Source organism: Oryctolagus cuniculus, chromosome 11, assembly GCF_964237555.1.
Source record: "Oryctolagus cuniculus chromosome 11, mOryCun1.1, whole genome shotgun sequence".
Classification (NCBI taxonomy): domain Eukaryota; kingdom Metazoa; phylum Chordata; class Mammalia; order Lagomorpha; family Leporidae; genus Oryctolagus; species Oryctolagus cuniculus.
The window spans coordinates 113,513,137-113,538,287 of NC_091442.1; the positions used below are offsets into that span (position 1 = coordinate 113,513,137).

The 25,151-nt window shown below is 56.0% G+C and overlaps 1 long non-coding RNA gene across 1 annotated transcript; it reads right to left on the reverse strand.

Annotated features, from left to right (window-relative positions):
* On the reverse strand, nt 1-2,963 carry LOC108176679 (uncharacterized). Its single transcript, XR_001793398.3, has 2 exons — nt 2,144-2,963; nt 1-440 (listed from the first exon to the last, which is right to left on the reverse strand). It is a non-coding gene; the product is annotated as an uncharacterized lncRNA (long non-coding RNA).
* Nucleotides 2,964-25,151: the final 22,188 nt, after the last annotated feature.

Consider the following 25,151-nt stretch of genomic DNA (forward strand, 5'->3'; position numbering starts at 1 on the left):
TGAACTCTTAAAACCACAGCAAACTTTATGTGTTCAATGCTTTCCTGCCCCGAGCCCCAGTATTAATTCTGAGGCTAGCCGCGTGTGGTGTGTGCATCGCCATCCTCCGCCGCGGAGGGGGGAACCGAGGCTGAGACGCAGCTCCTCGAGGCACCGACATCTCCAGCCGTGCGCTGACCTGGAGCACACACGAGGGAGGCTTCTGGCTTGGTGCCAGATGACCTTGGCCGTCTCCAGGCCAGAGGCCGGCTTCCACATCTCGGCGCCTCTCTCTCTTTCCAGCCTGTAATTTCGATTTCTCCACCGTCCTTGTGTCTCACGCACAGCTCCTGCACATTGTCCAGGTGGTGAGTGGCTCCTCGCTGGAGGGACTGTTCCAGGCTCCACGTTTATGACTGCAGAGACGACCGGGAGATCCCCACTCTCACAGAGCTTATATTCTAGGAAGGGGCAGAGATAAGGAGCAAGAAGAATGTTAGGTGGTGGCAAGGGCTACTCATGGAAGCAAGACAGGATGATGCGATGGATGGGAGTGGGAGAGCAGAGAAGCCTTCTGCTCTCGGAGGGCGCTGGTTCGAGTCCTGGCTGCTCCACTTCCGGTCCAGCTCCCTGCTAATGTGCCTGGGAAAACAGCAGAACATGACCCAAGTGCCTGAGTGCCTGCACTGATGTGGAAGACCCAAAAGAAGCTCCTGGCTCCTGGTTCCTGATTCCTGGCTTCTGCCTGGCCCAGTCCTGGCGTTGCGGCCATTTGGGGAATGAACCAGTAGAAGGAAGAGTCTCTCTCTCTCTCTCTCTCTCTCTCTCTCTCTCTAACTCTGCCTTTCAAATAAGTAAAAGAAATCTTAAAAAAAAAATTTATTGGGGTAGACACTGTGGCATAGTAGGCGAAGCTTCTACCTGCACTGCAGACATCCCATGTGGATGCCAGTTCGAGTCCCGGCTGCTCCTCTTCAGATCCAGCTCTTTCTTATGGCCTGGAAAGCAGTAGAAGATGGCACAAGTGCTTGGGAGACTGGGAAGAAGCTCCTGTCTCCCTGCTTCAGATCGGCTCAGCTCTGGCCACTGCAGCCATCTGGGGAGTGAACCAGCAGATGGAAGACCTCTCTCTCTGTTTCTCCCTCTCTCTGTCTGTAACTCTTCCTCTCAAATAAATAAAATTTTTCAAAAATTATTTATTTGTTTGCAAAGCAGAGCTACAAAGAGAGAGGTGGGGGAAAAAGGGGGACAGAAAGAGAGAAACGGAGAGATCTTCCACCCGCTGGTTTACTCTCTAAATGGCTGCAAAGATCAGGTCTGGGCCAAGCTGAAACCAGGAGCCTGGGACTCCATCTGGGTCCCCGACACGGGTGCAGGGACCGAAGCACTTGGGCCATCTTGCACTGCCTTCCCAGGTGCATTAGCAGGGAGCTGGACGGGAAGCCGGGCAGCCAGGACACAAACTGGCCCTCCGATATGCGATGCTGGCTTTGTAGGCAGTGGCTCAACGCGCTGCACCACAACAACGCCCCTAAGAGGGTCACGTGTAAGCTCAGAGCTGAATGAGGTGTCAGCCAGAGAAAGACACAGTGGAAGAGCACTCCCGGAAGAGAGAAGAACATAGAGCAAGGCCCTGAGGGGGCCCTAGCTCATGAGACCCTTCCCCCTGGGTGTGGGTTATCAGAGGCAGCCCTGGCTTCAGTGCTGTGCTGGGGGGAGACAGGACAAGGCGTGGCCTCCCAGCTTCCGGGCTCAGGACCCCTCCCCTCTCCCCACCCATAGCAGCCCATTTTCTCTGGACTCTACCTGGCACCTGGAGTCGGCTCCCACCCCCAACCCTGGGGGAAGTGAACAATTCCTTTGAGATTCTACAGTGGCACTGTCCCACGCCCCACTGGCTCTGCCCCAGAATTTGACAACCCTGTATCAGATTTTCACCTCCCTCCTAGACGAGGGGCTGTGTGGGAGCTGGACTCTCTCTCATGGCGAGAGGGCTGCTCCGGTTTGCTTGTTGAGCTCCCCAGCATTTTGCCTGTCTCTGGGTCTCAGGAGTGGAGCCGAGTTCAACCAGCGCAGGGCAAGGCAGGGGAAACAGGCACTTGGCTAGCAGCTGGGCAGGGCAAGGCAGACCTGGGAGGGGCTAGCAGACCCGGGAGGGGCTCACCCGCCACTAGCACAGGCCGTCTCTTCCTGGAACCGGAATCCTGGGGCCAACACGCAGAGCCCGTCTGTTGATGTGCTGAGTCACAGGGCTCCCCCTGGACTGGTCGGACTGGTTGGCTGCCCTGCGGACAGTCTGGGGCACGGCTGTCACCTTGCACGTGACAGCTCTTGCGTTACGGAGTCCACGTCTTCCGGTGTTGTGATGCTCCTTGTTGGGGGGGGGGGGGGCTGTCCTCCAGCTGTGCACCAAGAACGCAGCATGGGAAAGCATTTGGGCGTCTTTGAGGTTGAAGATGTCTTGGTGCAAACATTTATAAAGGTGCGTACCTGGTTGGTATCTGCCCTGCGAACAGAATTCTAGCTTGCGGATCATTTTCCTTCAGATTTTTGTAGCTATTCAGTCCCCTGCCAGCGTCCCCAGTGACTTCAGTGCCGAGGCGTCACTCCCTTGCCAACATCAAGGACTGGATGGCTGTACTCTCTGCGTGCCGCTGACTTACGGCTTTACTGTCGACACGTGGGCACGTTCCTTCCCTCTCAGCGCAATGCTAAGAAGTGAATCGGCAGCTCTGCATGCAGGCGGGCCTGTCCGCTCAGAGCGCCGCGGCAGGGGGATCCTCGGGCTGTTTCTGGAAGACCCAGGCTGCCAGTGTCTTTCCTTTAAGCCATCCTCTCCCGCCCCCTCCCTGGAAGGTAAGGGTTTGGTTGCCAGAGTTCCAGAGAACAAGCCGGGAGCCGGGGCTGGGCGGGTAGGTGTGGTGGGGTCCTGGCACTGAGCATTTGATTCCCTGTGTCATGTGTATACTCAGGTCTTTACCTGTGCCGGCATCCCCCAACCCAGAGAACCTATTGTACCCTCCTGAGAACCTTCTAGACTTCTGGGGGGCGCGGCAGGATCAGTGGTGGGGTGAGAGGGCACCGAGGTCTCTCACGGCTTCCTAAATAGCTCCCCCCTAACCCGCCTTTCCTATTTTAGCACCCCTCCCCCGGCCACCCCCTCGCTCACAGAGGGACCTGCACTGCCGGCCTCTTTGTTTTTGGCCGCGTGAATCATGGCGGCGTGGGGCCCAGCCTTCCCAGGCCTGCTCGTCCGTCACCCCCCAACTTCTCCTCCTGCGGCTGTCCTCTCCCATCCTGTTTTTCCCAACATTGTGGGTTTTTGTCTCTCTGTTTTTAAAATTCCTCTTCTAGAAGTTCTGGTGGGGTTTTGGAGGGGGAGGGCCCAAATTGGATGCACATGTTCAATCTGCCACTGTAACCCGAACTCTGCCCTGAAACTCAAATCCAGCCCGCCGCTGGAAGTCTGCAGGGCGAGCTCTCCCTGGTCGCGGAGAACTCAAGAAGTCAGCTGATTACACCCACGGTGCTCCAGCTGACCACCCGGTGCTCCAGGGCCTCTGGGGACACAGAGGTGTGGAGGCCAGGGCGCCCCTGCTCTTGGATGGCAGAGAAGCAGAAGACACGGCCGCTGAGCCTACACTGACAAGGCCACTGTCCCACACCCAGGATCACAAGGCGCTGTGGCACAGTGGGTAAAGACACCATCTGTGGCGCCGGCATCCCACGTGGGCGCCGGTTCAAGTCCGGCTGCTCCACCTTGAAGCCAGCTCCCTGCTAATGCATCTGGGAAAGCAATGGAAAATGGCCCGACTGCTTGGGCCCCTGCACCTACATGGGAAACCCGAAAGAAACTCCTGGCTCCTGGCTCCTGGCTTCAGATCAGCCCAGCTCCAGCTGTTGCGGCCATTTTGGGAGTGAACCAGAAGATGAAGACCTCTCTCTCTCTCTCTGTACTCTGCCTTTCAAATAAGTAAATCAAACTTTAAAAATAATGATCATGAAAAGATGATTTGTTGAACTGGCCCCTCAGGACACGGTCCCCTGTTCCGTGTGATGGACAGGGCGTGATGTGGGAACTAACTTGGTTGCCCTCGAGGGGACGGAGGTCGCATCTAGAAAATGCACTTGTGCAACTGTGACAGCTGCAGGTGAATGCGCCGTTCTCCGTGGAACACCACGTGTACTCGAGACAACAACCGTGAGAGGAACATCACAGGTCTCCAGGTCTGAGTCTCCCCAGCTGTTTTCTTGAAAAGGAACACAGCGAGCCTGTCACCTTCAGAAAACAACAGACAGCGTTGGTCGCCAATGAGAAAATACGAGCTTTCAAGCATAAAGTAAAACACTGGAAATTTTACACAACAGATCTGACAGCTTTCAATGCTAAAGAATTTCTGGTGAGAACAGTGGCGGCCTTTTTTTTTTTTTCTTTTTAAAAGGTTTATTTATTTGCTTGAAAGGCAGAGTTACAGAGAGGCAGACAGAGAGAGAGAGAGATAGAGAGAGAGAGAGAGAGGTCTTCCATCCGCTGGTTCACTCCCCAGATGGCCGTGACAGCTGGAGCTGCACCTATCTGAAGCCAGTATCCAGGAGCTTCCTTGGAGTCTCCCATGCGGGTACAAGGGCCCAAGGACTTGGGCCATCGTCCACTGCTTTCCCAGGCCATAGCAGAGAGCTGGATTGGAAGTGGAGCAGCCGGGACTAGAACCAGCACCCATATGGGAGGCCGGCGCTGTAGGTGGCGGCTTTACCTGCTATGCTACAGCACCAGCCCCAGTGGTAGCCTTAATGACAGAGATTTTTCCCCATTCTACAACACTACGCGATGGGTCGATGTTCGGAAGATTTGCGTGAGCCAGTGACTCCGACACCTTAACCTCGTGCACGAGGTCGAGGTGTGATGCTGCAAACTCCCGCTGCAGGAACTCTTCCTTCTGGACGTGAGAAGTCTGGATCGCCAGCACCACCAGTGGGGCTGGCCTGCAGCACGTGCTCCAGGGGGTGGGAGCGCGATGTTCCAGCCAAAGTTCCCGGATGCTGAAACCGTATTCCATACTGCAAGTCACCTTTGAGAGACGCCTTGTGGTGCAGCGGGTTAAGGCCCCAGCTTGCAGTGCCAGCGTCCCATATGGGTGATGGTTCGAGTCCCGGCTGCTCCACTTCCCATCTAGCTCCCTGCTATGGCCTGGGAAAGCAGTAGAAGATGGCCCAAGTCCTTGGGCCCCTGCACCCATGAGGGAGACCCAGAAGAAGCTCCTGGCTCCTGGCTTCAGACTAGCGCAGCTCCAGCCATTGCGGCCATCTGGGAAGTGAACCAGCAGATGGAAGACCTCTCTCTCTCTGGCTCTACCTCTCTCTGTAACTCTTTCACATAAATAAAATAAATCTTAAAAAAAAAAAAAAGAAGAAAGAAACGCCCACTTGTTGAATTTTGGTGTAGTATCAGAGAAGGCTGCTGCAAAGTCTGAGAGGCCGTTGGGCAGCGCTCATTTCCAGGCACGGATTTGGGGAGGGCCTGCTTTCTACATAAGCATCAGCACCGCACGTGGCAACTGACTACAGAGCAAAGATGAGAATCGAGTTGTTTGCTGCTTAAACCAGATAACAACACCTTTCTTTCTTTCTTTCTTTCTTTCTTTCTTTCTTTCTTTCTTTCTTTCTTTTCTTTCTTTTCTTTCTTTTCTTTCTTTTCTTTCTTTTCTTTCTTTTCTTTTCTTTCTTTCACAGGCAGAGTGGACAGTGAGAGAGAGACAGAGAGAAAGGTCTTCCTTTTGCTGTTGGTTCACCCTCCAATGGCCACCACGGCCGGCCCACCGCACTGATCCGATGACAGGAGCCAGGTGCTTCTCCTGGTCTCCCATGGGGTGCAGGGCCCAAGTACTTGGGCCATCCTCCTCTGCACTCCCTGGCCACAGCAGAGAGCTGGCCTGGAAGAGGGGCAACCGGGACAGAATCCAGCGCCCCGACCGGGACTAGAACCCGGTGTGCCGGCGCCGCAAGGCGGAGGGTTAGCCTAGTGAGCCGCTGCGCCGGCCACAACACGTTTCTTAAAAACACTGCCAACCTTCCTCACCAGTTCTCTTTGTCTTGGGAAATTTCACTGTTTTTCACAAAAGTACTCACAGATGATAGGTTTACTATTTTTCATTTTCATTAATAAATAAATAATTTGTAAATAGTCTCACTCTTATTATCTGATATGGTATGCTTCAAAAGATATAATCCACAAGTTCTCTGGTAGGCTCACATAATTTTTTTTTTTTAAGATTTGCTTATTTATCTTGAAAGTCAGAGTTACAGAGAGAGAAGAGAGAGAGCTCTTCCATCTACTGGCTCACTTCACAGATAGCACCCAAGGCCAGCACGGGGCCAGGTTGAAGCCAGGAGCTTCTTCTTAGTCTCCTACAGGGGGTAGGGGTCCAAACACTTGGGCCATCTTCCACTGCCTTTCCCAGGCGATTAGCAGGGAGCTGGATCGAAAACCAGACAGGAACCGGTACCCGTATGGGATGCCAGCATCCCAGGCAGCGGCTTTACCTGCTAGGCTATAGCACCAGCCGCGCTCAATAACTTGTAAGACAGCAAAGAAGGTCCTGAGATAAAAAATGTTGAGAACCGTTGCTACGAGCTAAGAGGAATCCAGAGCAGGTTTGAACAAGCGGAGAGAGATTTTGTTCTAGAAAGAACCTTCTTAAAAGTAGGGTAGAGGGGCCGGTGCCGTGGCTCACTTGGTTCATCCTCCGCCTGTGGCACTGGTGTCCCATATGGGCGCCAGGTTCTAGTCCTGGTTGCTCCTCTTCTGATCCAGCTCTCTGCTGTGGCCTGGGAAGGCAGTGGAGGATGGCCCAAGTGCTTGGGCCCCTGTACCCGCGTGGGGAACCAGGAGGGAGCACCTGGCTCCTGGCTTTGGATCCGTGCAGCTCCAGCCGTAGCGGCCATTTTGGGGGGTGAACCAATGGAAGGAAGACCTTTCTCTCTGTCTCTCACTGTCTGTAACTCAACTGTCAAATAGAAAAAAATAAAGTAGGGTGGAAGCCAGACAAGAATAAAATCAGGTTGCAGGCGGGTTTCCAGTCAGCGAGGTAAGGTGTGAAGAGAGGAGAATGGCAGGGACCATGGGGGTGGGGAGGAGAGGACTTTGCAAGGAACCCTCCAGAAGCACAAGTGACGAGACTTGCTGAATGGGGCCGGCGCTGTGGCGTAGGGGGTAAAGCCACTACCTGCGATGCCAGCATCCCGTGTGGGCACTGGCTCCTGTCCGGCTGCTCCACTTCCGATCCAGCTCCCTATTAATGTGCCTGGGAAAGCAGCAGAAGGTGGCCCAAGTGTTGGGTCCCTGCACCTACATGGGAGACCCGGAAGAAACTCCTGGCTCCTGACACTGGGTTGGCCCAGCACTGGGCCATTGGGGCCATCTGGGGAGTGAACCAGTTGATGGAAAATCTCTCTCTTTCTCTTTCTGTAACTCTGATTTTCAAATTAAATAAATCTTTAAAAAAGAAGTTTCCATGACCCTACTATTTCTCACCACTGTCCACCTCCCGTCTGACCTCAGCGCCCACTCTCCCTCTCGCGGCCTGGGTGATCCTTGTCCATGCCGAGCACACCCCCACCTCAGGGCCACTGCACTGGCCGTTCCCTCTGCCTGGACTGCTCTCCGCGCCCCGTCCCCATAGCCATACTGCTTCCCCCTGCACTTGCTGCCGGTCTCTGTGCAGAGGGCTTCCCCGTACCACGTCCAGACCCCTCCCCACAGGTCTCCGAAAGCCCCCTACCCTGCTCTCCTTTTCTGCTTGACGCTTGGCACCACCTCCTGAGTTTATCTGTGCTCATTGTCTCGTGCCTCCATCCAGTCCAGTGCACACTCCTGGAGAGCAGAGACACCGGAAATCTGCATCTCCGACACCCAGAAGGGGGCCTGGCCCAGAGCACACACTCAGTACTCACTGTCAGCGACCACTCGACAGCTACGTAAGTCTTCACTTGCAAAAACATTTGGAGGCCGGCGCCGCGGCTCACTAGGCTAATCCTCCACCTTGCAGCACTAGCACACGGGGTTCTAGTCCCGGTCAGGGCGCCGGATTCTGTCCCGGTTGCTCCTCTTCCAGGCCAGCTCTCTGCTGTGGCCAGGGAGTGCAGTGGAGGATGGCCCAAGTGCTTGGGCCCTGCACCCCATGGGAGACCAGGAGAAGCACCTGGCTCCTGGCTTCGGATCAGCGCAGTGCGCCAGCCGCAGCGCGGTGGGCCGGCCGTGGTGGCCATTGGAGGGTGAACCAACGGCAAAGGAAGACCTTTCTCTCTGTCTCTCTCTCTCACTGTCCACTCTGCCTGTCAAAAAAAAAAAAATGTTTGGAGAACACTCATCTCCCACGACGTACTCTGTGTCTGATGACACCTTGCACAGTAGCTAACATTTGCTGAGTTCTTCAAGTTAATATTATAATGCTGCCTCTAAAATCTAAATCAAATATTTATTTGATATTTATGTGAAAGTCAGACAGACAGACAGAGATGGATCTGCCATCTGCTGGTTCATTTCCAAAATGCCTGTAATAGCTTGGGCTGGGCTGGCTGAGGCCAGGAGCCAGGAACCCGATTGGGTCTCTCATGGGGGTGGTGAGAATCCAACTGCTTGAGCCATCACCTGCTGCCTCCCAGGGTGTGCGTGAGCAGGAAGCTGGAGCCAGAAATAGAGCCAGGACTGGAGCCCAGACATCCCGGCAGGGACTGGAGCCCAGACATCCCAATATGGGCTGGAATCCACACATCCCAGCACAGGCTAGAACCCAGACATCCCGGCACGGGCTGGAGCCCGGACATCCCAGCACAGGCTAGAACCCAGACATCCCGGCAGGGGCTGGAACCCACACATCCCGGCTGGAGCCCAGACATTCCAATATGGCATGTTAGTGGCCCATAGCAGCACTGAACCACTAGGCCAAATGCCGGCCCCAGAGATCTTTTTTTTTTTTTTTTTTTTTAATTTATCCATTTGAGAGGCAGAAAGAGTTAGAGAGCGCCCATCCACTGGTTCATTCCCCAAATGCCCTTAAACAACCGGAAATCGGCCAGGCTAACGCCAGGAGCTGAGAACTCCATCAGGTTTCCCGTATGGGTGGCAGGAACCTCACCTGCTACCTCCCAGGATGCGCACTAGCAGGAAACTGGAGGCAGAGTGGAGCTGGGTATCCAACCAGGTACCCTGATACGGGATGCTGATGTCTAAACCAGTGTGTTAACCGCAAGGCTAACACTCACCCTTAATGTATTTCCAGCATACTCTCATGGCCCCTTCCAGCAACCTAACGCAGATATCATTATTCCCATTTTGCAGATGAGGAAAACTGAGGCAAAGAGCACTCAGTAATTTGCCCAAGAGCATACTTGGTGGCAGAGCAAGAGTTGAAACAAGCAGCTTGGCCCTGTATAGGCCACATTCTTTTTTTTGACAGGCAGAGTGGACAGTGAGAGAGAGAGACAGAGAGAAAGGTCTTCCTTTGCAGTTGGTTCACCCTCCAATGGCCGCCGTGGCCAGCGCACCGCGCTGATCCGATGGCAGGAGCCAGGTACTTACCCTGGTCTCCCATGGGGTGCAGGACCCAAGCACTTGGGCCATCCTCCACTGCACTCCCTGGCCACAGCAGAGAGCTGGCCTGGAAGAGGGGCAACCGGGACAGAATCCGGCGCCCCGACCGGGACTAGAACCTGGTGTGCCGGCACCACAGGCAGAGGATTAGCCTAGTGAGCCGCGGCGCTGGCCTAGGCCACATTCTTAATCCGAGAGGACCCTAAATATCTAATGGGTTGGGCCACAGGCTCTAAGGGGCTTCCAGTTCTGTGGGTCTGTGAGCTCAGATTCTACCTTTGTACGAGATTCACCGGTTGGCTAATCGGCAAATTTATTTACTCATTAAATATTTACTGGCTGTTTGCCCCACACAGGTTCTGTGCGGGGAGCTTCCCAGATGTCGTCTTTAATCCCGAGAGGGAGGAAATACAACACCCATTTCATAGATGGAGAAAAGGCGTCTCACAGAACGTAAGGACTGATGCAGGCTCCCAGAGGTGAGAGCAAGGACCGGATGGGAGCCGCCGCTTGTTTGCAAAACTCCAGCTCCTTTTCTGACCCCAGCCTGCTTCTCCCATTCACAGCGCCCCCTCCCCAGGTTTCTGAATTCACTGAGAACGCCTGGAGGGGCAGGGCTGGGGGCTGCCTCTGACCTCCCGCAGGGGCTCCAGCCCGAGGGCACCTGCCCGGTCCAGCGCTGGGGGAGGAGAAGAATTCTTGCGCCCTTTCTCCTGATCCAACCCCCCCGCCGCCCCAGCCTGCGAGGCCAGCGTCAGACACGCTCGTCAGCAGAGAGGCCAGGCCCGCGGATGCCCAGGGAGCGGGGCAGCGCGGCCTCGAGCCGTGGCACTGGGCACGGGCCACACAAGCACTGCTGTCCGTCCAGCCCGGCACGTGGGCGGGAGACCGGGCAGGGACAGCGACGCGTGTGCCCCGCGCTGGCAGAGCAAATGCGGGCGAGCCATGGCCAGACTCCCGGGTGCCAACGCTCCAGGTCCCCACCCAGCTCTCGACAGGAAGTCCAGCGTTTTCCTAGGGTTTTCCAAGAACGCCCAGCGCGAGGACACGTGGCCGGCGAGGGGCCTGGAACCGAAGCTCGGTAGCGCCCCCTGCAGGCGCGTTCCCTGCTGGGGGAGGGGCGGGCCCTTCCTTCTGCTAAGGGGCGTGGCGTGCCTGCCTCTCCGTGTAGCCCCGGGGCGCCTGCAAAAGCCTACCTTTCGAAGGGAGAGGAGGAAGTTGCCGCCTTGCCTCTGTGCTACCCGCTGTCCCACAGCGAGGCTCCCGGGCCCCCAAAGGGCACCGCTTTCCCGTCGCAGGTGGCGGTTAGCCCACTTCCTCCACGGAGCGCGGGCGTGGGCGTCCACCTGCCTGGCGATGTGCTTGGGACGTGCAGCCTGGTAAGCTAGGGGTCCTCAGAGCAGCGACCTCAGTGAAGCCCGAAGACCCTGGAGTTTGTGCAGCCAGCGCAGGGCGGGAGAAGCAGGAGACGGAATAACTTAACTGTCTTCTGTGGCAGCCACTGGTCTCCTGCGGAGCCTCAGGACAGTCACGTGACTTGGCTGCTATTAGCATCCCCACTTCACAGTCGGGAAACTGTGGCCAAGGAAGGTGAAGCAACTCATCCCACTGCGGGTGATGGCGGAGCAGGGGTCACACCCAGGCCACCGAGGCAGGGGCCCGAGGGGAGGGCAGCCCAGCTCGGGCCCTGGGGACTGTTTGCTGTATCTCTCCGTCCGTCTGTCCACCTCTTGCTGGTTATGCATCTCCAGTTGCTGTACTTGAACCCTGACTGGTACGCTGACCAAAGACCAGGCAGCTGCCTACGGGGAGTGGTGGAGTTGACACACCTCTCTCCGGGAAAGGCTCGTGCAGCCCTGGGGAGGAGGTCTGGCCTGGGTGTGGCGTGAGTGTCCCCGGGGGGTTCCTGTGTTGCAGTGGAGCCCCCACTGTGAGGTCAGAAGAGAGGTGGACACTTAACTCAACATTGTGTTCAGAGACGGGGCTTTGGGGAGGTGATGGAAAATAGATGGGGTCTTCAGGGTGGAGCCGCACGCTGGATCCTGGCTTTGTAAGAAGAGGGAGAGGGGGGTGAGTGAGCCACCTGCTAAGATGCTGCTTCAGGCATCCGCATCCCAGATCCGAGGGCCTGGGTTCAAGTCCCGGCTCTGCCTCCACTCCCAGCTCCCTGCTCACGCACACCCTGGGAGGCAGTGGGTGGTGGCTCAACTGCTTGGGTCCCTGCCAGCCACGTGGGAGACTCAGCTGGAGCTCCTGTGACAGCGGCGTGGGCACGAGCCCTTTCACAGAGAGGAACCGAGCCCCGCGCAGATGAAGGGGTCGCCTCCGTGGTCCAAGGGTGGCGGGTGAGGCTCAGGGTTCAAGGACGGGCTGTCGGGCCCCCCAAAGCTGTACCTTAATAACTGAGCTATTCCTGTCAGAACCACCACTTGTCCAGAACAGAGATATAAGCAGATACAAGTTCTAGAAAATTCTTTGTTTCATGGTATATATAAAACAAACAAAACAGAGAGGGGCCAGCATTGTGGTGCAGCAGGTTGAGCTACCACTTGCAGTGCCAGTGTCCCCTATCTGAGTGCTGGTTCAATGCCAGCGTCCCCTATCTGAGTGCCGGTTCAATGCCAGCGTCCCCTATCCGAGTGCTGGTTCAATGCCAGCGTCCCCTATCTGAGTGCTGGTTCAATGCCAGCGTCCCCTATCTGAGTGCCGGTTCAATGCCAGCGTCCCCTATCTGAGTGCTGGTTCGAGTCCCGGCTGCTCTGCTCACAATCCAGCTTCCTACTCATACACCTGGGAAGGCAGCAGATGAGGAATCAAGTAAGTGGGAGAACAGTGTGGTGGTTCTGGCTCCTGGCTTTGGCCTGGCACAGCCTTGGCTATTTCAGCCATGTGGGGGGTGAATCAGCAAATGGAAGATCTCCCCCCCCCCCTCTCTCTAGTGCTCTGACTTTCAAATGAATAAATACAATTTCAAACAAATGGTCAGAGAATGTGGTTTCATTCTTACACACACCCAAAGCAACTGCCAAAAGGAGGCAGCTGTTTGCTCTTCTGTTCAGAATATGGGCATAGGTGTGGCGTCTCAAAAACCAGAGAAAGAACGAGGCTGAGAGAGAGAGAGAGGGTCGGAAGAGGGGAGCAAGGACATAGGATCTCTCTGAGCCCACAAGTCAGAGCTGTGGCCCTTGGCGGAGTGGACAGTGTACGTCTCTGTTCACGTCTCTCTGCCCACTGTGAGGGATTCGTGACTTTAGCAAGGGCTCAGCTTCCGTGAGCTCGGTCTCCTCATCTGTCTACTGCCCAGCTCATCGACTTCTATGTCCAGTGGGAATCAGATTCATTCACAGATTGTGTTTGCTTTTTGAGAATTATGTGCAGAAACATACACATGGAAAACAAAAATGTTAGGTATTACTAGCAACAAAACATAGATATATTAGACTTCATTAAAATGAAATCTTCTATGCATCAAAGACGCTATTACAAAAGTAAAAAGACAACCAACAGAATGGGAGAAAATATTTGCAAGTTGTGTATCTGATGAGAGCCTTGTATCCAGCATATATAAAGAGCTCTTATGACTCAATGACAAAAAGAAAACAATGCCATTTTTAAGTGGACAAGGGACTTCAGTTTACAGAGATCCACACTGGCCAGCAAGCACATGCAAAGACACTCTGCCTTGGTAGTCGTTAGGGAATGCAAATCAAAACCACAGTGAGATCTCACTTCACACCCATTGGAAGGACTTGAACCCAAAACCCTGGAAATCGCAAGTGCGGACAAGAGCGTGGACAGACTGCTGCATGCTGCTGGTGAGAATCAGAACAGCACTGTGCGAACAGCTTGATGGGTCCCTAGGGAGTTAAACGCAGACTGACCACAGCCCAGTGGTTTCATTCTTATGCACACACACCCAGAAGGACTGAGAAAAGGAGACAGGCGTGTGTACGTGTGCAGAGTGTGACATTTGGGCAGTGCCATAGATACCCTCTGGTGGGGGGCGGGGCTGGCGCTGTGGCATAGCCAATAAAGCTGCCTCCTGCAATGCTGGCACCCCACATGGGTGCTGGTTTGTGCCATGGCTGCTCCACTTCCCAACCAGCTCCCTGCTAATGGCCTGGGAAAAGCAGCAGAAGGTGGCCTAAGTGTGTGGGCCCCTGCACCCACGTGAGAGACCCTGATGAAACTCCTGGCTCCAGGCTTCGGCTTGGCCCAACCCTGGCCATTGCAGCCATCTGGGGGAGCCACCAGCAGATAGAAGATCTGTGTGTGTGGGTGTGGGTGTGTGTGTGTGTTTCCCTCTCATTCTGTAACTCTTTCAAAATAAATAAATAAATCTTAAAAAAAAAAAAAAAACACAAGATATCTCTTGGGAATGCCAGCATCTACATCAGAGGGCCTGGGTTCGAGTCCTGGCTCTGCTTCCAACTCCAGCTTCCTGCTAATGAGCACCCCGGGAGGCAGCAGATGACGGCTCACGTACTTGGGCCCCTGCCACCTGTACGGGAGACCTGGCCCAGCCCTGGCTGTTGTGGGCACCTGGGGCAGTGAATCAACAAACAGAGCATCTTCCTCTCCCTCAGGTCAAGGGGAAAAAACAATTTTTAAAGACTTGTTTATTTGAAAGGCAGATATATACAGAGAGAGGTCTTCTATCTTCTGGTTCATTTCCCACATGGCTGCAACAGCCAGAGCTGGGCCAGGCCAAAGCCAGGGCCTGAAACTCCACCCAGGTTGCCCATGTGGGTGGCAGGGGCCCAAGGACTTGGTCCATCTTCTACTGCTTTCGCAGGTGCGTTAGAGTAGGTATGAGATAGGAAGTAGAGCAGCCGGGACTCGACCTGGAGCTCCGATATGTGATACTGGTGTCGTGGATAGCAGCTTAGCCTACTGCACCACAGCACCAGGCCAACAATCAAAACACTGTTTTAAACCCTTAAAAAAATAAAGAATTGGAAATGAGCACCTGGACAAGAAACAGCGCATGGGTGTGTCTACACCACTCACAATAGCGAGAAGTGGAGACAACTGGAAGGGCCCTCAGTGGTGTTAGGAGGAGCAGAATGAGCGCATTCTCACTGCAGGGGGCCGCTGGGCCGTGAGGGAGTGAAGCACCGACCCCTGCTATGGTGTGGGCGAGCCTTGAAAGCAGGGGCCCTGCGGGAGGCCACACCCCGCGGGCCACAGGTTGTATTATGGTGCTTGCGGGTGCTAAGCAGGACAGGGAAAAAAAAAAAAAAGCAAGCACCTCCATGGGCAGGGCCCCAGAGCTGGGTCTGGGGGTGGCCGCGGGGGTGATGGGAGTGCTTTGGAATGCCCTGGAGGAGATGATCGCCCAACGCTGGGAGTGAACTGAAGGCCACAGAACAGAACACGTAAATGGCCAGTTTCAAGTGATGTGAATTTCGCCTCCATAAACATGGGTGCATACATAATGCCAGGCGCCCAGGTGGCTTGAGTGTCCGCTAAGGCTTCGTCTCCGCTGTGAGCTATTAAGGCAGGAGTTAGCGGAGGTCTCAGCGGGAGGTGGTTAGGGTTAGGGCGGCTCATCGGGACAGAGACCCCATGATTGAATCCTGGTGGCTTTTTAAGAGGTAGGGCCGGTGCTGTGGCACAGGAGGTTAAGCTGCTACTTGGAACACCGGCACCCCGTATTGGAGGTCTGGTTGGAGTCCCTGCTGCTCCACTTCTGATCCAGCTCCCTGCTAATGCGCTGGAAAGCAGCAGACGATGGCCCAAGTGCTTGGGTCCCTGCCACCCATGCAGGAGACCCAGTTGGAGTTCCTGGCTCCTGGCTAGAGCCTGGCCTAGCCCTGGCTGTTGTGGCCATTTGAGGAGTGAACCAGTGGAACCAGTGGATGATCTCTCTCTCTCTCTCTCTCTCCCTCTCTCTCTGCTGTGCAGATGGCAGACTCAGACACACACACCTGCCAGGAGGTTGAAGTGGCCATTAATCAGGGTTCTTGGTTACAACTGGCAGAAGCACTCACTGGCGCTTAGCAAATGGACGTTAACTCACAGAATCGGCCAGAGGCCGGAGAGCCTGCGTCCCGGCTAAGCTTTGCGGATCAAAGCCCCGAATCGGCCGCAGAAACAGCCTGATGAACAGATGCCACTGCCGTGGCCGCTTCTCCGTAGCCCCCCTGGGCTGCTCTGATTGGTGGGCCCCGGCACCTGCCGCTGCTTCAGCAGCAAGGAAGGCTGGGAAACCAGCTGGAGAAGGTGGTGGCGCCACGGAACACGCAGGAGAGAGGAGTTTGTTGTTCCTCCCTGAAGGGCCACAGGGCGGCAGCCTGGCCCAGCTGAGATAGCGTCTCTCCTGGTGCGAACGCAGACCATCCAGGACCAAACATGCAGGCCTCACGAGCCCGTAGCCTGTTCGTTATGGGCTAGGGAAGTGACCCAGACCCGAGGGTCCGCTGTGTTCCATTTCCCCGACAGCCACCGTGGCACCCAGGACGATCCGTGGCACCGACGTGACCGCGATGTAACGACATGTTGACACCGGGATGGGGGCGCAGCAGCTCTGAGGTGTGGCTGACCCCAGTGCCCGGGGTGCTCACCGCGACTTCGGACTGGTTTATTCGCCACTCTCTGCTGGGTGCAGAGGGGATCCCCTGGGGTTCCACACACCAGGCTTGTCCCTTGGTGGCCAGCGGCCCCCTAGAGGGCCCAGCCACAGCCCCTCAGCCCGCCCCACCCTGGCCTTACCCTGCCTGGGTGAGACAGGACCTTCTGCAGGACAAGGAAGCCTTGGGGAAATCCAATGTTGCTTGTGTCCAAAACACCAGGCAGCTTGGTGCTGTGATGGGGGTGTTGCCGCGGCTCCTGGCTGGGTGACCTTGAGCCAAGGGGGTCTCTCATCTGGAAAGCAAGAGGGCTTGGCCTGGGCGACCCCCAGATGTGCCGGAAAGCTTGAGTCCACGGAGGGCTGCGGGCTCCCTCCCGCCCCTGCTGCTCTCCCTCTCCCTCTCTTTCCCCCACATCTCATGAGGGCAGATCTCAAACAAGCGGCACAGCGGGGTCAGCTTTACCACAAACACCTGCACAGCTGGCACCTGGCTCTCTCTCCAGCACGCGGCCCTGGTGGGGGGCAGAGGCCTGGGACCCCCTCTTCTCCCTCCCACAGCACACAGCTCCCCGCGCACCTACTGCAGCCCCCAGCTCCTCTCTGTGCACAGCCACCTTTCCAGCCACGCGATGTCTGCCCCGGCCGCTGACCGGACCCGCACCTGTGATGCTCTTCTGTCTCGAGGCCACGGGGCTGAGGGTGGCCCCTCCATGGCAGGCGCTGGTCATGCATCATTATTTACAGAACCTTTCTTCTCAGAGATGTGAAGTCCTGGGTCATTGTAGAAGCTTTGGAAAATGACACAAAGGCCTGATGAAAAACAAGAACTCATCCATGATGGGATGAGTATTGGGTGCAGCTGTTTAAGCTGCCCCTCAGGACGCCAGCATCCCATACAGGAGTCCCGGCTGCTCTGCTTCTGATCCAGCTCCCTGCTAAAGCATCTGGGAAGCAGCAAATGCTGGTCCAAATGCTTGGGTTCCCAGCACCCATGGGGAGGCCCCAGGGAAGTTTCTGGCTCCTGGCTTCAATTGGCCCAGCCCTGGCTTTTGCAGACGCAGATGGAAGATCTCTCTCTCTCTCTCTCTCTCTCTGTACTTTTCCCCCTCTCTGTAACTCTGCCTTTCAAATAAATACATAAATAAATCTTAAAAAATATATAAACAATACATATAACAAGTTACCCCAAAACAGCAAACCACAAACACTGGCAATTATTTATTTGAAAAGCAGAGTTCAGGGAGAGAGAGAGAGGGAGAGAGAGAGAGAGAAAGTGCTTCTGTTCACTTCCGGTTCACTCCAAAAATGGCCACAACAGCCATGAGCCAGTGTCTTCCGGGTCTCCCACATGGGTAGCAGGGGCCCAAGTACTTGGGCCATCTTCTGCTGCTTTCCCAGGCCATTAGCAGGGAGCTGGATTGGAAGTGGAGCAGCTGGGACTAGAACCGGCACCCATATGGGATGCCGGCACCACAAGCAGCAGCTTTACTTGCTATGCCACAGCACTGGCCCCAAAAATAAATCTTAAAAAACTATTAATTTTGCTGTCCCTGAATTTGACTCCTCTATGTACCCTTGGAATCATGTGGGGTCGTGCGGTGGCCGTCCTCTTTGCGACAGGGTCACAGGATGTGCTCCAGGGTCAGAGGCATCCATCCACCTTCGTGGCAAAGGCTGGGCTCCATGCTAGTGTGCGGACCCACAGCCCTGCGCCGACCCTCTCATCTGGCACAGCAGGTTTAAGCGCCACCTGCAACACTGGCACTCCACACGGGCGTCGGTTCCCAACCCGGCTGCTCCACTTGGGTCAGGCTCCTGGCTTCAGCCTGTTGCTGCCATTTGGGAAGTGACTCAGCAGATGGAAGATCTCTCTTTCAGCCTCTGCCTCTCTCTGAAATTCTGTCTTTCAAATAATAAATTAATTATTTTTTAAAAACCAGACTATGGCCGGTGGCACGGCTCAATAGGCTAATCCTCCGCCTGTGGCACCGGCACACCAGGTTCTAGTCCCGGTTGGGGCGCCGGATTCTGTCCCGGTTCCCCTCTTCCAGGCCAGCTCTCTGCTGTGGCCCAGGAGTGCAGTGGAGGATGGTCCAAGTGCTTGGGCCCTGCACCCCATGGGAGACCAGGAAAAGCACCTGGCTCCTGGCTTTGAATCAGGTGCGTCGGCCGCAGCGCGCCAACCACAGCAGCCATTGGAGGGTGAACCAATGGTAAAGGAAGACCTTTCTCTCTGTCTCTCTCTCTCTCTCACTGTCCACTCTGCCTGTCAAAAAAAAAAAAAAAAAAAAAAAAAAAAAAAAAAAAAAAAGACTATACTTGGATTTGGTGCCCCGTGCAATGGATATGGTCTTTGAGATCAACAAGATTTGGTTCAAGTCCTAGACTCTTGTCTTTCCAGCTGTTGCCTTGAGCGGTGACTTGACTTCTCTGTGACCAGTTTTTTTTTTTTTTTCCATCAGTAAGTAGAGTAGAGGGTAAGAATATCTGCCTTGAAATATTGCAAGAAATGGGGGCTGGTGTTGTGGTGTAACAGGTAAAGTCACCACCTGCAATGCAGGCATCCCATATGGGCACCGGTTTGAGTCCCAGCTGCTCCACTTCCAATCCAGCTCCCTGCTAATGGCCTGGAAAAAGCAAGTGCCTGGGCCCCTACACCCACGTGGGAGACCTGGATGAAGCTCCTGCCTCCTGACTTCATCCTGGCTCAGCCCTGGCCATTGCGGAGAGTGAACCAGTGGAGGGAAGATCTCTCCCTTTCTCTGTCTCTCTCAATCTCTCTTTTTCTCCCTCTAATTTTGTCTTTCAAATAAATAAATAAATCTCTTAAAAATTGCAAGAAATAAATGAAATACCACATGTGTGGTGTCCTACGCATTTCAGGACCTCATTAAGTGATGTCATCATCATCATCTTGCTCATAACAAAACTGGCGATTAAAGGTAGGCCTGAGGGCTGGCGCTGTGGTGCAGCAGGTAAAGCCACTGCCTGCAGTGCCGGCATCCCATATGGCCAATGGTTCAAGTCCCGGCTGCTCCACTTCTGATCCAGCTCTCTGCTATGGCCTGGGAAAGCAGTGGAAGATGGCCCACGTCCTTGGGCCCCTGCACCCATGTGGGAGACCTGGAAGAAGCTCCTGGCTCCTGGCTTTGGATCTGTGCTGCTCCGGCCGTTGCAGCCATCTGGGGAGTGAACCAGCAGATGGAAGACCTCTCTCTCTCTCTCTCTCTCTCCGTCTCTGCCTCTCTGTAACTCGGCCTTTCAAATAAATAAATAAATCTTCAAAAAAAAATTAAAAAATTAAAAAGATAGGCCTGGGTGCGTCCCCCGGGTGTCTTCATCAGTGTCGCCACAAGGTGGCAGCTGCGGTCAGACTGGGCGTAGCTTCCTTGGCACAGAGAAGGACTTTCGAATAGTGTTGGCCAGGGATCCTCTGGCGATGGCATAGAGACACAGAAAGAAGCCACAAGCACTATCCTCGGATTAAGCCACTGCTTCCCTCTCTGCCCTCTGAGCCTGGGTTCCATGTCTCTGCTGTCCCCCTGCAGGTAAAGGAGGACCCCTCCTTCCCCAGCCCTCCTGGCCTCCCTGGCTCCTGCCAGCCCCTCCTGTCTCAACTCTTGCACCTGCCCCCCATCCTCCCTGAGGCTCAGTGAGCTTGCTCCGCCCCCTCACTCCCCCGGCCGCACCCTCAGCGGTTCCTTCTGGTCGGGTGGGGTCTGGCCTCACCTCCCCTGGCTGACTGCCCCACCCAGGCCCTAGGTGGCCAGGGGTGTGTCATCCATGCTCCCGCCCATCACAGCCTCTGTGGACTCTGACCTCCTGTGGGCAGAGGGCATGGCGTTGCTACTCACAGAGCAAATGTTTATCAGGCCTGTCTGCATGCCAGGCAGTAGGTGAGAGGGCCTCGCTGGTGCTCCGGCTTTGAACAACGAACCAGAACCCGGGGGAAAGAGAGCGTCCGTGGAGGGGCTCATCGGGGAAGACTTTGAGCTCCTGTCAGCTCTGGGCAGGGTTGCCAGCTGAAATACAGGAGGCCCAGCTAAGTCTGGATGCCTGGTGACACTAGGCAATCTTCGGTGTTAACATCCAAGGTGTCACAGCTAAGGTCCTACCCGTTGCTTGTCGTCTGGCCGGCCTGGGGCCCCTGCCTCAGTGTCTGGACTCTCAGGGTGGTGGGTGTGATTTGTCACCGCAGCGGCAAGGGAGAGGGGTCTTCCCTCTGCTGCCCTCAGCCGGTGCTGCGGTGTGGATGGGACCGGAGCAGGGCCCCAAAGGCCCGTGTGCTGCTCGCTCGGCCCCCGGCGTGGCGGTGTCGAGGTGCTGGGCCCTGGAAGAGGCAGGTGCAGGGGCACAGGAACCAGGACACGATGTCACAGGAGCCGGGGTCGTTCCGAGAGAGCGCGTTGTTGTGAGACAAGGGCACTCGGGCCCTGGTGTCTCTGCCTCCTGTCTCGCCACGTGGCCTCCTCCTTCTGCTCTATTTCTCCATCCCATCACACCCCCGCCGAGGGGCTCCCTGCCAGGGCTGCACAGATGGGACCCCCTGGCCTTGGCCCAGCCTACTCGAGCTCCTCTTCCTAATAAAGTATCAGGCCTTGGGTATTTCTGCTATAGCAACACAAAGGCTACAGATACTGACAGGTGTGTGCTCCCGGGCCGGTGGGTAGGGCAGAACGCCCATCTCTGGCCTCGCCAGCTGTGGCCCGCGAGGGCCTCCCTCTGCCAGGATTTCACGGGCAGACTGAGCAGAAAGCGGCTCCTCAGAGGACACACAGAGACCACCCTAGCTGGGCGGACCCCTGGATAATTCTGGATCCTGGGGCATTGGGTCGGGAGTGCGAGACGTAAGTCTGAGTGCCGGCTCTGCCACCTGCCGGCTGGGTGACGCTCCTTCTAAAGTCACTCTGACCCACCAAGTGTCACGGGGGTCCAGGCCAGGTATTCCGGATGCGTAAGCCCATGGACGCTCCTGGCTGCAAGTACCAGAGCCCAGCCACCTTGAGGAACACACTTCGCTCATGGGCCCTTCATAATCTATAAAACAAGAATAATAACATGTGCCTAAACCTTCTCATTCTCAAACCCTCGGGGCCAAGTGCATGTCCTGGTCCAGAATCTTCCAGTGTTTACAAAGATATTATATCGGATGTACCAGTGAGCATGTAAGAAATAATTGTAAATACGAGTAAAAACACTAAGTGACGGTTCACTGTAGGAGGAATGAGTCCTCCGCTTCCCGAATCAGTTTGCTGCTTCTCCCATTCAGAAGTGGGGTCCTATCGCTCCGCCCCTTCGGGCCCTGTGTCGTGCCACAGAGGGTTAAGCCTCCGCCTGCGGTTGCGGCGTCCACCTGGTTGGAGTCCCGGCTGCTCTACTTCCCGGCCAGCTCCCTGCTGATGCGCCTGGAAAAGCAGCTGAAGATGAGCCAAGTGCTTGGGCCCCGGCCCACGTGGGAGACCCGGATGGAGCTCCCAGCTCCTCCATTAGCTCTGGCTGTTGCAGCCATTTGGGAAAGAAAACAGTGGATGGAAGTTCGCTCGCTCGCTCTCTCTCTCTCTCCCCCATCTTTCCCCCTTTCAAACAAAATTGAAAAATAAGCCACTGTCTTGCTAAGAGCAAACAAAACGTATATACATTTTATATGGATTGCGTGTTGGAACGACAGAGTTTTGGGACCAGCCTTGTGGCACCATTGACTGTGACACCATAAGAGTACTGGTTCCAGGCCCCTCCTCTCAGATGTCCTGTGGGGTGAGAGCGATGGTTCACTCCACTTTTCAGATGGGAACACCAAGGTGCAGAGGGGAAGTAACCCGCTCGCTGGCCTCCTGGCTGAGATCAAGTGCACCGTGTGGTCTTGTCACTTTAACATCGGTAAGTCCTCCACCAGTGAGAGGGCCCGGCAGTGGGAGGTGGAGCTGACTGCTAACCCGGCCTGTCTTGCCCTTGTTTGTAACTGACCCAGCCTTTCTCAGGCAGACTCCTCACCCCCGTCCCACAGTGCAGCCCAGACACCAGTCAGTGGGACAGAGCAGGACCGGCCGCTTAGGTTTGGAGCTCCCAGGGGATATGGGTACTGGTCTGGAAGGTGAGGTGCAAAACTGAGTTGGAACATGCGGCATGCATGGGGGGCTGTCGGAACAATTGCAGAAAATGGAATTAAAAGGTAAGCCTGTTTTAGTGCAAACAAGTTTTGAAACCCATGCCTACTTCTCTCATAATTCACATTTTCCACAAAGTTTTTGAAGATCCCTCTTTTTTTAAGATTTATTTATTTGAAAGTGAGAGTTACAGAAAGAGAGAGGGTGAGGCACAGAGAGAGGTCTTCCATCCACTAATTCACTCCCCCAGATGGCCACAACGGCCAGAGCTGGGCTGATCTGAGACCAGGAGCCAGGAGCTTCCTCTGGGTCCCCCACCTGCATGCAGGGGCCCAAGCACTTGGACCATCTTCCACTGCTTTCCCAGGTGCATTCGCAGGGAGCTGGACTGGAAGTGGAGCAGCCGGGATCAAGCCAGCGCTCACGTGGGATGCCAGTGCCGCAAGCAGCAGCTTTGCCCACCGCACCACACTGCTGGCCCTTGAAGCGCCGCTTGCATTGTGGGGTTTCATCTCGTGCACGCTCATTTGACGTCTCACTGTGGTCCTGAGCGCAATAATTTGAGAGAGAACTGAATGGAAGTGTTCTCAGCTTTACAGAGAGGTTGACTGATTTCCTCAAGGTCACACAGCCAAGAAATTGCAGAGCAGGCACTGGGGCACTGGAAATTCCGACTCCAGGCGCAGGCATTGGGTGCTGAGTGGGGTGCAGTGTCAGCCAGTGTTTGTCAACTGAATGTCTGCGGTGACAAAATATGCAGTTTCTATTAAGACACCGATTGTCTGTCTGCTGGAGAGAGGCCAGTTGTATTTCCGCCCCCACTCACCCAAGTCCAGTCACAGCTGCCCGTGGCCTTGTCCGCCCCCTGAACACCACCATGTCTGGGACAGAGACCCAGCAGGAGCAGGGAGCGGACAGGAGCCTGGAGGTCTCCGTCGTCCACGCTGCAGGAGTGACTTCCACCCTGCTGCATCCCAGCTCCCAGGTGCTTTGTACATTTTTTCCAACTACCTGGCGGGGAGGGGGACGGGGGCGGGGCCTGTGTGGGAGTCCAGGTGGGACCCACACTCTGCTCTCAAGTGTTGCTGGGAAAGCCGTGGCCTCTAGCCCGCAGGCGCCGGGAAGCAAGCCCCCTGCCGGTGCACCCTGGCCTTTTGCCCGTCTCTTGGGTTCAGAACAAGAACCCTGCAGGGGATGGGCACAGGGAGGGCCAGGCCCCCTGGGGGCCCCAGCTGCCCTGCCCCGGCCCCTTGTGCAGACTCCCTTGTCAGTGCATTCTGTGTGTCCGGCTTTTGCCTGGCCCCAGGGGAGGCGGAGAAGCCTGGGGTGTGCCTCCTGGTGCTGGCTGCGGGGACCTCGCGCACCTCTCATGGTGGGTGACAGGAGAGGAAGCAGGGGCGCCCAGGGCGGGGCAGGACAGGGGCCGGGCTGACAGCTTTCCCAGCTGGGTGGCGCAGGACAAATGATTTCACTTCTTTGGGTCTCGTTCGCCCTGTTGTGAAGTGGGGGCATCTGGCAGCCTCGCTGGGCAGCGTTGGCACCGTGGCTTCTCTACCCAGTGGTGGTCACCACACAGGGCAAAAGCACACAGCTTGGAGGGGCAGGGGACAGTGGGCAGGGAACCCGGAGGAGGAGGGCTGAACTCCAGCAGGTGGCAGGCGCAGGCTGCTGGCGGGAGAGGTTAGGTGACCCTAAAGCTCCTTCTTTGGGGCGCTAGGGAGCAGATCTGCAAGGGTGGGGAGGCGGGTCAAGCCCAGAGGGAGACGGGTTGGAGCCCATGGGTGCTCGGCAGCCCGACCTCCGTCCTGTACCCAGCAGCTTCCTGCCAGGTTGGGAAATTGCTGTGTGTGTGTGTGTGTGTGTGTGTGTGTGTGTTTAAGATTTATTCATTTATTTGAAAGGCAGAGTTACAGAGAAGCAGAGAGACGTCTTCCATCGACTGGTCCACTCCCCAAATGGCTGCAATTGCTGGAGCTGGGCCTGTCCAAAGCCAGGAGCTTCTTCCGGGTCTCCTATGTGGATGCAGAGGCCCAAGCACTTGGGCCGTCTTCTGCTGCTTTCCCAGGCCATAGCAGAGAGCTGGGTGGGAAGTGGAGCAGTCGGACTAGAACCAGTGCCCATATGGGATGCTGGCACTGCAGGCCGGGGCTTTACCTGCTAGGCCACATCACCAGCCCCAAATTGCTGTGTTACAGAAAGCTGGATTAGAGAAATTTGCTTGGTTCAAACAGGCCCCAAGGCTGAGTGGAGGATCGGGAGTCTATTAACGTCAGTGGGCCTCGTGGAATGGCTTCCCAAGACTGAGCATCCAATCCGGGTTCCTCACAGCATTTCTAGGTCCATCAGCATCAAGCCTGACCCTGCTCAGCCTGGCTGGCTTCCGCTGCAGCCTGCCTGCCCTCCTGGGGGTGGGGTGTCTTATTTTACTCCTTTGTCTCTGGTCCCAACCAAATTTCCTGTTCAGCTGTGGTCTGGAATTTTCCTGCTTGGGGCTGTTTTTGTATCCAGTTCACTGTTAAGGATCTCCGGTTACCAACATTCCTGAACCAGACTCAAAGGAGGCCGACCCTACTGCAGGGGGAGGAGGAGGGGCCAGAGGTGGCTGTGCCAGACGCCCATGCCTGCCCCACCCGGGGCAGTGGCGGGGGGGGGGGGGGGCTGCCCCTGGACCCTCCACCAGTCTCTGAGTTCTCACTGGGGCCCACGCGACAACCTGCCAGGTCCCCATGGAGATGGCCGCGCCCTTGTGTTCTGCCCCCACAAGCCAGCCGGCGGTCCCCAGGCCTTCCCAGGGGCTGCCTCTGACAAGGCCAGCCCGCAGCAGAGGGAATGTCATCTTCCTCTTTTTCCGGAAGAAGGGATGGAGGGTCAGAGAGGCTGAGAGACCTCGCCGCGGTCACAGCTG